The following is a 14,090-nucleotide window of genomic DNA, read 5'->3' as shown; positions in this document are numbered from 1 at the left end:
ATCAAGGAATACTGTGTTTCAATTTAATTTCTACACTAACGGCCTGGAAGAAGGAACCATAAGCAAAAGAGAGAATAGGAAAGAACACACAAGGGAGTGACATCCTACTGAAACCCTAGGATCTGAATTCTGCAGATTTACAGAAATATAAATCAGGCTGAATATATATTACTGAATGAAATAAAAGTAAAAGTGTGGATCCTTGTATTAACTTCACGGAGACATCGGCACCTGTCGTGCCTTCAGAAAAGTAACCTTTGAATATATGTTCAAGATGGCATTTTACAGTATATTAAAAAAAGACAAAACCACCACCACAGCTATAACTAATCATGAGAAAAATTACAGAGCCCATCAGTCTACATGGTTATACACTATTCTCAACTAATATAAAGCTTATACAATATTTATCAGATATAATCAACTAAGTCACCACCTGCAGATACAGATTTTCAGGATTAGGGAAATAGAAATTAAAGGTGATGTAATGCCACCTTCATTTTATAGCCATTCCATGACTCCTGGAAGCTTGGGAAAGTTATTTACAGAACAACTATACAAAGGTGTGTACCAAGGTATGGGAGTTTGGTTTTTTTTTTTTGTCAGATGGCTTCATATGAAGAGATTTCCTCAGGGAGAAATGGATAGGAAGCCAACCTGTGCCTTCTGCTTTCCTATTGCTGTATTTACTGGCTTGCTAATCTAAACACATAAGTGGAGCATGGGAAACCAGCCAACAGTACCACTGGAGACTTAGCAATACGGTGTATGCTATTGGGTCACATTTGTTTTCTCCTTATACCAGTGAAGTGAACGGTTTGTGAAGACCCAGACTCCACACAAATGAAGAAAAGACCGTACCTTTTTTGATACTAAACATAGAAGAGTATGTTATAGAGACCATGATTAAGTACATTTATTAAATACATTCAAAAATTGAGAAAGAAATACTAAGAATAGTCATATGCTTTAAATTACAACATCCTTTTGACTGAATCAACAAAGCAAAATCAGGCATAATCCAAAGACACCACAGTAACAGGCTCTGCTCCCCTCTTTGTATGCCTGCCGGCCATGGAAAACATCCTACAGCTCCCAAGTTCCAGCTCCAGCCTGCCTGTATCTGTCCTGAGCAAAAGCAAAAGGAGTCAATGCTTACAAGTTCTTACTTGTACATGGATGGAGTCCTACTACGAAGTCTGTTTTGAGGACACAGGGGGCAAGATGAAGGCAGGCTGTATTAATGTAGGTACACTGATGTGGCAATCTCCTAAGTGCAGATATGCTACACTGCAGGTTTTTTTTAAAAAGAAAACAAAACCCCACACACACTCTCTACCTTTTTTCCACTGTGTTTCCCTCCTAGAAGTCTGATGTATCAGCATCAGAGAAGCAACCAACCACCGGAAGTGTCTCAAGAGTTAACTGGGCATTGAACTCTGCATCTCAGCACTTCACTAAAACAGCCCATTCTGCACCTGGGGCAAAACATGTGGACTTTCTTTTCCACAGACCATTGCTATACAGCTGGGTTACTGATATTTCTTAATCTATTATGCTACCTTTTTTAAAATCTCAAGTGCCTGCAGTAAAAAATGAGAGGAATCTGTTGCACGAGTACATCTTACTATGGAAAATTAAAGCTGACACATTTTATAGCCATGGAATAATTTTCAGCAAAAGATTCTTTTCGGATACTTAAATATTTAACAGACTCTAGCTTCCCTCTGCGGTAGTTGTTAAGTAAGATGCAGTTTTCTTGTAGTTGGGAAGATAAAGGTATGGCTGAAATTCATGGATTTTCAGCATTACAAACAAGTTTGCTTGCATTTTCCTTTTAGAGATAGATGAGAGAACTGTATTTAGGAAGATTTGTTTGTGTGGGTTTTTTTTTTTTTTTTTTAAACACACACAATTCATATCAAGCATGTTAAAAACACAACTCGGGATTATAACGGGAGTATCAGAGTGATAGGCTGCAAGTCACAGTGTTAAATGTAAAGTCATAAAGGTCACCCGACCACGGAGCCTTACCTTCTGTATGTCACAGTCCTTTTATATTTTGTCCAGGAACCTTTCCATCGAAGACAGTAAATTGTGTTTGGTCAGATATATCTAGAAAATGGAGAGCTTTCCACATAGGTAAATGACGTGCACAGAAAGTTTATTACTCTGTACACTTTTGTTATTGTGAATTTTTAACAACTGTAGAAATTAGCTAATATTTGTCTTTGGTTATGGATAAGACACTATATAGCTTATCTGCAGGAAGGAAAATATGGGAGGGCATAAATTGTAAGTATCAAATCCACAGCTTGCCTTTTTTTCTTTTTTTCTTTCTTTCCCCATAATAAAACTTCCTCACTGATACTCCAAGGCTGAAGCTTTGGTTTTAGCTGCTCAGGTTAGAAATGCATTTCATTCTTGCAATAGTTTGTTGTAAACTGATTTTTATATCTGCTTAAAAGAATTACGTGCTTCTCTGCTACTGAAGGTCAATGAATTCTTCGTGTCTGGCTTACTTAAGCATTTTTCAAAAATGCTGCCTAAACACCCTATTCACAGTGCAAAATAATAAAGACACAGTGTTCTTGTTTGGATCATTTTAAAGGTGGGTTACGCTAATCATCTCCTTCAAGTCTGAATGCGGTTTTCCTTGAAGTGAGGTCTATCTGGGCACAGCACTTCAGACTAGGTTAATCTCAAGTGCTGCGAGTGAGTTCACATCCATCACAAATGCCATCTGGATAATCGTGCTATTTACTCAATGGGTATCAACAGTCACAGGACTCTCACCACCCTATCACTGTAGTAAACACTCCTCCCACACACCCCCAATGCTGTGTGCACAAGAATATACAAGAAAATCTCCTTCAAGAACAGATCGAGGTCATTAAAATATAATGATGACTCTAATTTATTTCTTATTTCTACCCCAAACTGCACTTTTCCAGAAAAAGATCCCCCATGTACTAACCAGAAATATTTCAACAGCTAAAACAGTTACAGTGACCTTGAGAATTAGTTTTTGGGAAACTCAGCAAGGAATGAGAAACGGATTTAAATTAAGACTAGTTTATTGCAACAGAAGGCAAAGACCAAAGTGTTGGTATTTGTACCTCCTTAATAACCCTTATGAGAGAGAGGAAAAAAAAATAATAATAATAAAAAAATAATCAGACCCGTCTGCCTTGTGATGAACCAACTGTTTTTGATCAGCAGAGTAAGATTTCATCTACTGTAGGGATGAATATAAATATAAAAAAAAAAACAAAACACAAAACAGAAAAATGAAGTTTGACAAATTAGATCTCATGGTTTGGGAGGTAAAAGTCCCAGAACAAATCAATAAAAGAATGCCCCTACAATGCAACTCCTACTCACAGCATCAAGCTGTCCTTTGTTTCTTTCTGGTAATACCGAAATTGATTGGAACTGAGCAGTAGGATGAGCTCACAAGAATAAAATATTTGTAAACAAAATATTTTTATTTCATTATAGAGCTGTTAGACCCGGAACACTGGACAAATTCCAATCTATGTAATTACGTTCTGTCTACCTAAATTCTCTCTGCAGCCTTAATTGTAAATGATGTTTTTCTTCATTTCCTCTCCTACATTACAGTTCCACCACAGAAGTGTCTGCACTTGAATGAAATGTCTTTTTATAGCCAGCATAAAGGACAAGTTAGGATGCAAGGACAGAACAGATTTGTTACAAATGGAAAAGTGACAGAAAACTTTCCAAGTGGTCATTATAAGGACTTTTTGGACTCTTCTCTGGTGAAGAAAGCCAGGAAAAAGTATGCTTCTCTTGGTATGTCTGAAACCAGTTAAGATTTCTCCCCCATTTTCTAAATAAATCATTAAGTATCTCCAAAAATTTTACTCTTTCTCTTGTGGAATGCTAAAGCAACTGCTGCTAGCCTCCTATACTAATACTGAAGAATTCACACTTACCTTATTCTTAATAATCTCTATATCGCCTGATGATTAATTGTGTTAAAGTTAAAAATTACACAAAAAACCTAACCAATCTAATTCTTAGTAAGTAATGTATGTCTTGCTAAATATTTATATTTAGCTAAAACTAGCAACAAAATAATCTTACTTTGAATTAGCTAAATATTTTCCCCTTTGTACTCCCCTCAATCTGAAACAGGTGGCCAAAGCACTGGCTGACTTTGCAGAAGTTACACAAAGGAGACTGAAGAGCATTCTCACTCACTAGTACTACAGGTTTTCAGTAACTTATTTGCACTAGTTTAAAAGAAACTATGGAAAGAAAAGTGAGACGCACCATTCCTGGTGGGTGAGAGGCTGCAGGAGTATATTCGCATGTGCAGTCCCTGAGACCCTAGGCTCCTCCTAAGACTAAAGTTCAGAAAGAAAAAATGCTCAATCAGTTGCTTTAACGTAATGCATATCTTTGTATGCTTTACTGCACACAGCAGTGTCAACTATAAACAATGTCCTCATTTACTACAAAGCTGCCAACAGTGAAGCAACAATTTCCCACAAATTATAAAGCTGAATGTTTTAACTGTCTTAGGTTATTGGTCTGTGTGTTTGTATGTGTGTATATATATATAAAAGAATATATGAATATATAAAAAATTACATCATTAAATAGTCATATAAACTGGAATACATCTAACTCTCTCTCCCTCTCTATATATCTCTAACTATAATATATTAAGCATAAGCATAGGAATTTTAAAATTTATCTAATTTAACCTCCATGCTACTACATAATTAAAAAGCAAAAAGATTGAAGGTTTCTTCACTTAGCATTCAAATCTCTTCATAAAACAGTATGATACAGTTTCTTCCTTTCATTTTGTTAAAGAGCTGATTTGTGGGCAAGGACTGGCATTTCATCTTGCAAGGGTACTTAAATCTTACATAATTCTCACTGAGACGAAGCAGCCAACGAGAGCACAAGGACTTCTCTGTTTACAGAGTGAAACAGCTTGACCTGACTGCAGGCTACTGCAAAATCTGCCACTGGTTACACTCATCAATGGAAGAAAGAAAAGGACCTTTAAAAACAATGTAGAAAGAAATAGGAAAAATAAGATACAGTACACTTCAGCTTCAAATTGATTTGTTGCCTTTAAAAAACCCACAAAATTCAAATGCAAGACACTCAGCAAGTGCAGAATTTCAAGAGTAACTTAATCACATATTAAACACAACAGAATTTCAACAACTCTTTGACTGATTCATGGCCATAGGTATTCCAATATATCCCTAATCCTGTGTAAAGATGTCAGAATAAAAAGACTAAATAATGAAACTGTAAATACCAACGTTTAATTTGACCCAATATGGTTTCCAGCACCACAGGATGGTAATGCCTCACGAACGTGAATGCACTCATACTCACAACAATCCTAAAATGTTCTCATAATCTCATCACTACACTTTGGGAATGTCAACATATTATTGCAACGTGATTAGAGGCAGCCAACCTGTGAATTATTCCTTACTCAATATGCCTGCCACCAGCCATCACCAGTAAAGGGTCAGAAGCAAGGCAGATGATCACATGTTTTTTGCCAGCATTTATGAAGATCAAGCTGGTCTTTGTAAGATGATGAAACGGTGGGAAAAGGCAGCAAACATTCTACGAAGTTCTCTTCAGTCTTTTTTGGCTCTTTGTCCCAGTCTAACAGGACTGATGAGCCAGGTGGCAACTGTGAATAGAGTATCAAAAGAACCTTAGAGAGAAAATAAAATTCCATTGCACCTGGAAGCAGGTTTACAGAAAACTAGTGTGAAGGCCAAAGGGACAGCGAAGGTATTGTTCTCATGAGGAGAAAAACGACCTTTGTTGCAGTAAGCTATTCAGCACTCCAACCCAGCTTTGTTCTATTTTCAGTCTCCTCCAAAAACTCCAACTCTTTGGCATTCCTCCTGTATGTGGGGTGGCCTCCTACTTACCCTACTAAATTTAAAAACCTGATAAAGAATAAATAAGACAAAGCACCAGAAAATACAAGCTCCATTTTTAAATGACAGCGAAGGCTATAGTCTTCAAGTATAAATTACGTAGCATAGTGAACGAATCCAGATCAGTACTGGCTTCATTAGTAGCACTATTAGCATAATGCTACTTTAGACATAGCCACTGCAAGTCTCCATGTCTGTTGTCGCAGTCTTCTGCTCAGAATGGCTACATTTCCCAAAATATAAAACCAGTACGTCCAAAGAGAAGAGCACTATTCTCAGGGTGAAATTCTGTAACAGAAGACAGAGCACTGATATGAAAGAGTTCCTTTGCTTTCAAGTATCAAGTGGCCATTTCAGTCTTTAGAGGATGCCAGAAGCCGGTGTTATTACTGACACCTCCAAATCGTTCACAATTATGTTAGAAGTCAGCTGCCTAAAGAACAGGATGACAGTTAATGCAATCCTGTGTTTCTAATACAGCTTCAGCAGAATAAGCAGCTGAAGTTCAGGTAGAAATGACAATTATGTAACCTGTAATTACTATTTCTGCCCTTAATCAGAAATGTTGTTCTGAGATAGCGTTCAGTGTAACAACATGGATAACTGATAAAACTAAAAGGGATTTCAGATGTCCAAGCCTACACCTGTAGGATGTCCTGGCTGTCAGCTGCCTACGGGGTTAGCCTTGTATCACCACTTAGAGGCAGCCGATGCAGAACATGCTGCTTGAAGAGTACAATGGACCTGCTGTTTCCAGCGTACACGGCAGTTCGCAGTGCTGAACCAGTGCGAGCTTTCCACTTTCCTCTATCAATAAGAGCCTGTAGCAAGTTTTTAAACAGCCTCACCCCCCCCCACCCCAGAGCTGAAAAAAAGCACTAGCCATAATAAAAAAAACCCCAAACATATGGCACTCAAGGAGGAACCAGACCTTTTAAACTTGTTCTCCAGTGCCGCCAGTGGCTTGCTAAGTGGGTCTGCATGCATCATTGCAACTCCTAGGTGTTTCCAGCCTCTGTCTTCCCCAATTATACCATGTTTTCTGCAGTCCAAGTGTTGTGTTCTAATGTCAGCTTACCCTTACACCATGTTGAATGGAAACCAGTTATAGCCAGTGTCACTAGGTACTACCATCATGCTAGTAACTAAAAATACTATAATAAAAAAACTAAGAATACTAGTTGTATTCTTACTGAAGAATACAACAATAGAAATAGTGCGCCTTTAACACAGCTTTGAAGGCATGTTTCTTTCTAATATGCCAATTAAGCCAGCTGAGTGAGCTGATATTTAATCCATTCTGCCTCTGATTCAGTAATTCTAACAGATGCAAAGATTATTTTAAGGAATACTGGGAAATGAAAAAAATCTCTTGTTTCTTCTCTAGAACGCACACTTCTTGCATTTACCTAGGCAAAATATCCAGAAATGGATGGGTTAATGCACAATATTAGTACTTGGAACATTTAAGTCACAGAGCTCTCTCTCATCTTTCATTCAGTTTGCTATTGCAAAAGCAACCACCTCACCCTACGCAAGATAAAAATGAAACTGAATTTGACATCATGTTAGAAAGGATTCAATTCAGTTTGATACATTTTGGTAGCAGAACTGAAAACCATGATCTACAGAGCTGCAAATGAAGAGAAATTCACTTTAAAGTTTCTTCACTTACAAGTGATTTCAAGCAGCTAAACTCTCCAAGACAGCATCCTGCTTACTACAAATTAATCTGGAGATATGGATCCAAGGTCATCATGTTCTTTTAATGACTTGAACTCACCAAATATTAAATATTATACAAAGCAACACGGGTCGCTGCTGTAATAAATCACCTGACCATTCCACTTTGATCAGCATGGGGTCCCATATAATTATCAAGGACCTTAAACTTGTTTACCAGATTACAGTAATATAAGACACAACTTCTCAGCTACGTTGTCCCTGAAACACTGTAGTGCCACATTTTTTTTTCTAGAATTCATTTACCAATTCCCAAATGCTGTATTTTAAAGCTAGAAAGGATAATTAAAGTTGCTGCTTGCATAATCTCTGAAGTCTCTGATCTCCAGCACAGAGAAAAGATGATACAAATGGGATCGTCTCCCCTTAGGTAACCAGGCCACCGAAAGGAGGGATTCTTTCTTGACTAGCATGCCACATGGTCATAAGGACAGAACGAACATATTAGCAATAGCAGCGTTCGCTGACTTCTGGTTGCAGGGTCACCGCTGCCTGTGAGGGTGTGGAAGGCAGAGGATTTAGCTCTAACAGCTTGTATTTAGCTTTAACAGCTTCTTTTACTCTAAATAACTTAACTTCAAACACTGGAAATTTGTTCTGGCATTTAATGAGATGCAATGGAATTTGGATATCTCATTTTAACAAGCAACTTTTCAAAGCACACCTGTGTTTAGGGATTTGATAGAAACCATTTTGATTCTGAATTTACAGCTCCCTGATTGTTGACTAATTACGTGTTATTAACGAAGACAATAAACCACTTTGATCCTGATTTGATTTAAACCGTGTAAATTGAAGTTCCTCCCCTGTGATGAGTATCTATGTACCATCAATTTCTGAGTAACACTCTTGATGGCCTCAGATTAATCATCAACAAAGGAAGTCACTAGGAAGTCAAAATCCTCAAAATTAAGTATAGAAGTACAATAAGAATGGATTTTCGTTGATGAGTTTGGGAACTGAGCTTGCAGGTGTGGCTTTGGAGAATCAAAACAACGGGTCTTTGAATCCAAAGGAGAACGCTAATGTGAACTAGGAGGCAACATGAAGCTTTCACCAAGTAATGAGTGTGGCCAAGCAAAGCTGCAGATAGTGCCTCTATAGAGTCCAGTGATAGAATTCATGCAAAAAGACCCACTGATAAATTGAAAATGTATACATGAAACTATGTGGGTGTGTTCACATTTTTTAAAATTATTTACTAAGAATTTTATACACTAGAAAGTTAGTAAGTTCACAAATGCTTGGCGATTACCAAAATTTGCTCCTAAATGAGTTAAAATTTGGCAATTACTACTACATAAGAAGTCTTTTAGGTCTTTATATACTTATGTTATAAATATTTAGTCTGTATCTACAGCATTCCCATGCAATAAGTGATAGTACTTCAAAGAGAATTTATTTACCATTCTCCAAATTCATAAAGCTAGTTCAGATTTTTTCTGAAAAAAATTACAGTGCAAATCCATTTTACCCATTACAAAATGAGTCCAATCTCCTACAATTTAATACACAATTTGACTCTCATAATGATATTTCAAAATGCCAACAGAGAAGACATATTTCTCGCTATCATTCTGGAAAGTATCTATCTAATCTGAATTTCTGCCAGATAATTCTAAAATTGGCTGTTTGTGAACAGTAGATGGGAGTTAATTAACTCCCAATACTACATGAACCTGAATTCTTCACTACTTATGCATTTCCAAATAGGTCTGCACTACGGACTCAAAAAAACAAGAAGTGTGATCAGAAATCTGATATCAGCTCCTTAAAGAGCAGAACAAGCTACTTAATATTCTGGTGCTCCTGCAGTTTGATCTAATCTTCAATGAACTGTAGGAATGACAAAATATTAATTATGGACATATTTTCCTTCATTATTTATGCTTCATCCAAAAGGTAATGTTTAAGAAACAAACCCCTCATGCTTAATTTTCTGTCATCTTTTTGCTAATTATCACAGCAGGGATAATCCAGATCAGCTGACTCCTACTGTTTGCAGCCTCTCAAACATGCGTTCTGCTTGTAAGCTGTACTTAAAGCAGGTATAAAGGTCATATTTGTATAAACTCACATTGCTAAAACTGAAATATTTTATTATTTTTATTTCAATGACAATCTCTCTCTCATCTGGATTTAACTTCATCATAAATGAATTCCACACACCTCTCAATGGAGAAATCTTTCTAATATCCTTCTAATAAGGGTATCTTGTTTTGTATGGAATGGATGTGTCCATAGATACATATTCAGGGGGATACCTATTATTCAGCAGCTAGTGCAGTAGTTACTCAGAAGTTGCAATGGAAGCCTGAGCTTCTCCAGGGAAAGCTCAATACAGGGGACTGACTCATCAAGGTACTTGGAAATGTCCCTTGGAGAAGTCACTCTCTACTGTTTCTATAAGATGCTGTGGAGACCAGCTTCACAACACAAACCCGTAAAAACATCCTCAATTTATTACCTTTTCTACACAATGACACCGATTACATGGATGTAGTCCTTCTCCTAGCAATTATCTTTAGGCTATTTATACCAATTTTTTCCCCTCTTTTTTGAGGGCCAAAGTTTAGAGATGAACAACAAAACCACGAACAGTATGACACAATTCTTCCCATAATATTAACTCGACCCAACCAGAAGAGGTGCTATGCTGGACCTTGTTCTCACCAACAAGGAGGGGCTGGTGGGGAAAGTGAAACCCAAGAGCAGCCTTGGCTGCAGTGACCATGAGATGGTGGAGATCTTGAACTCTTAGGGCAGCAAGGAGAATGCACAGCAAGTTCACTACCCTGGACTTCAGGAGAGCAGACTTTGGCCTCTTCAGGAATCTGCTGGGCGAGTACCATGGGAGAAAGTCCTGGAGGGAAGAAGGACCCAAGAAAGCTGGTTAATATTCAAGGATCACCTCCTCCAAGCTCAGGAGTGATGCATCCCAACAAAGAGGAAGTCAGGCAAAAATGCCAGAAAGCCTGCATGGATGAACAAGGAGCTCCTGGACAAATTCAAACACAAAAAAGAAGCCTACAGAGGGTGGAAGCATGGACAGGTAGCCTGGGAGGAATACAGAGAAATTTTTCCGAGCAGCCAAGGATCAGGTTAGGAAAATTAAAGCCCTGATAAAATTAAATTTGGCCAGGGACATCAAGGGAAACAAGAAAAGCTTCTACAGGTACATCAGTGATAAAAGGAAGAATAGGGAAAATGTGGACCCTCTCCGGAAGGAAATGGGAGACCTGGTCACCCAGGACATGGACAAGGCTGAGGTACTCAACAACTTCTCTGCTTCGGACTTCACCGGCAAGGGCTCTAATTGCAGCACCCAAGTTGCAGAAGGCAAAGGCAGGGCTTTGGAGAATGAGGAACTGCCCACTGTAGGAGAAGATCAGGTTCGAGACGATCTAAGAAACCTGAAGGTGCACAAGTCCATGGGAGCTGATGAGATGCACCTGTGGGTCCTGAGCGAACTGGCAGATGAAGCTGCCAAGCCACTATGCGCCATATTTGAGAAGTTGTGGCAGTCCAGTGAAGTTCCCACTGAATGGAAAAGGGAAACATAACCCCCATTTTTAAAAAGGGTAAAAAGGAAGACCTGGGGAACTACAGGACAGTCTCACCTCTGCCTGGCAAGATCAGAGAGCAGATCCTCCTAGAAACTATGCTAAGGCATGTAGAAATAAGGAGGTGATTGGTGACAGCCAACATTCCTTCACTAAGGGCAAATCATGCCTGACAAATTTGTTGCTCTTTGACAATGAGGTTACAGCATTGGTGGAAAAGGAAAAAGCAACCGACGTCATCTACCTGTATGTGTGCAAAACATTTGACACTGTCTCACATGACATTCTTGTCTCTAAATTGGAGAGACATGGATTTGATGGATGGACCATTCGGTGGATAAGGAATTAGCTGGATGGCCGCACTCAAAGAGTTGCGGTCAGTAGCTTGATATCAAAGTGGGGACCAGTGACTAGTGGCATTCCTCAGAGGTCAGTACTGGGACTGGCGCTGTTTAACATCTGTTGGCAACACAGACAGTGGGATTGAGTGCACCCTCAGCAAGTTTGCCAACAACACTAAGCTGTGTGGTGCAGTCAACATGCTGGAGGGAAGGGATGCCATCCAGAGGGACCTGGACAGACTTGAGAGGTGGACCCGTGCAAACCTCATGAAGTTCAACAAGGCCAAGCATAAGGTCCTGCATGTGGGTTGGGGCAATCCCAAGCACAACTACAGGCTGGGCAGAGAGTGGATTGAGAGCGGCCCTGAGAAGGACTTTGGGGTGTTGCTCGATGGAAAGCTCAACACGAGCTGGCAACATGTGCTCGCAGCCCAGAAAGCCAACCGCATCCTGGGCTGCATCAAAAGGAGTGTGGTCAGCAGGTCAAGGAAGGCGAGTGATTCTGCCTCCCTACTCCACTACGGTGAGACCCCCACCGCAGCATTGCATCCAGCTGTAGGGTCCCCAAAACAAGAAGGACATGTTGGAGTGAGCCCGGAGGAGGGCCACAAAGGGGGCTGCAGCACCTCTGCTATGAAGACAGGCTGACAGCTGGTTCAGCCTGGAGAACAGAAGGCTCCAGGGAGACCTTATAATAGCCTTCCAGTACCTAAAGGGGGTCTACAAGAAAGCTGGCGAGGGACTATTTATACATGCATATAGCGATAGGACAAGGGGTAATGGCTTTAAACTGAAAGAGGGGAGATTCAGATTAGATATTAGGAAGAAATTCTTTACTCTGTGGGTGGTGAGACACTTGGTGCAGGTTGCCCAGAGGAGTTGTGAATGCCCCATCCCTGGAGGTGTTCAAGGCCAGGCTGGATGGGGCTTTGAGCAACCTGGTCTAGTGGGAGGTGTCCCTGCCCATGGCAGGGGGGTTGGAACTAGATGATCTTTAAAGGTCCCTTCCAACCCAAACCATTCTATGATTGCCATAACTTTGAACAGTACTGTAGCTTTTTTATGTTAAACTGCATGAAAATAGTTGGCAGAGAGCCAAAAATAATGTATTTGATTACTAAAGTATCCCGTTTAACTGCAATAACTATACATAACACAAAGACAACTAGTTCCGCAAGCGGCTATCCTGACTCTGCACCACTTCCAAGCAAGTGGTAGAAAGAATTCTTGGCTAATGCTTTCAAGAAACTCACCAGCTATGATGGGCTATATCAGAGCCCAAGACAAAGTTCATGAAGTCTTTTCCCAAAGTACAGCAAGCAACAGAGTTAAAACAAACAAACAGAATACGCCACACTTCTTTTTCCAGAGACCATCTAGTCATGAAGACAGAGATGAAGATTAAAACAGAATTAATTCTTTCTAAATCATTAAGCACAAAGAAACCCCATAATACGGTCAGCACAGCTGAATAGCAGTTTTACAATATCATCGAAGTGTTTTGCAATTATTCCTGTTGAAGACCACGAGGTAAATCTTTGGCTGATATTGATGCATAAGTGAACATCCTTTATAAATTTCCCCTGAAAACCTCAGAGAATTCCATTAGTAGTTTAAGAAACGTGCTCTGGAGCTTTAAACTTTACACTTTAACAGCAAAGAACAAATTTGTACGTCCACATATATATATACATACATATGCATGCATGTATATATATTCTATATATAGACATATAAAAATAATATATACACATACATACACTGGACATTACCTTTAACTGTCCCTTTTTGTCTGTGTGCATTTAAATACATTTCTTTTGAAGCTTGTATCCAAACCTCTTATTGTAAGCATTCATTTAATGAAAGAAGCTACAGACTTGCAGAGGTATATTCATATTGATAAGCCCCTCAAGCTGCTGCTGTTTGTAAGCAACCAACACAAATAGGCACGCACAGAACATTTTATCATTATGCTACAAATGTGCTTTAGGGGATCACAAGAAAAGTGAAAAGCAATATTTTCTTTTCCTACTACAAAAATTATCAGTGTCTTCCAATATTCTATAGGCTTATACTAAAATCAGGATGCTCCAAACAGTCTTCATCTGCTCCAGTTAATCATTTGCAACTCTGAAAACATTAGCAACATTACTAGCAGCATTAGTATTAATTATGTGTAGAGAAAAAATAATTATGACGTATTTATTCTAATTCAATCCTTTTGTTTATATTCAAGTCTTTCCACTTGAACACAACACAGAACTCTCTAAACTCTTTGTCTAGATAAGACAACAGCAGACAAAGCACCTGGGTGAAAACCAGCATTTTTGTTGTTAATGTTAGAGCAGTCCTACTGCTGATTCTCTGCTAATATAGGGCAAGATGTCACATATTTCTGCCCTATTCTTCCTAATAGCCATATACTATATGTATACAAAATCAGGCAAATTTCCCTTTTGAAGTTACAGCTGTTCAGTGTCACTTTGGGC

This window comes from Chroicocephalus ridibundus, chromosome 9 (assembly GCF_963924245.1).
Source record: "Chroicocephalus ridibundus chromosome 9, bChrRid1.1, whole genome shotgun sequence".
Taxonomy (NCBI): Eukaryota; Metazoa; Chordata; class Aves; order Charadriiformes; family Laridae; genus Chroicocephalus; species Chroicocephalus ridibundus.
The sequence above is the reverse complement of the archived record's forward strand: the minus strand, read 5'-3'. Positions refer to the sequence as shown.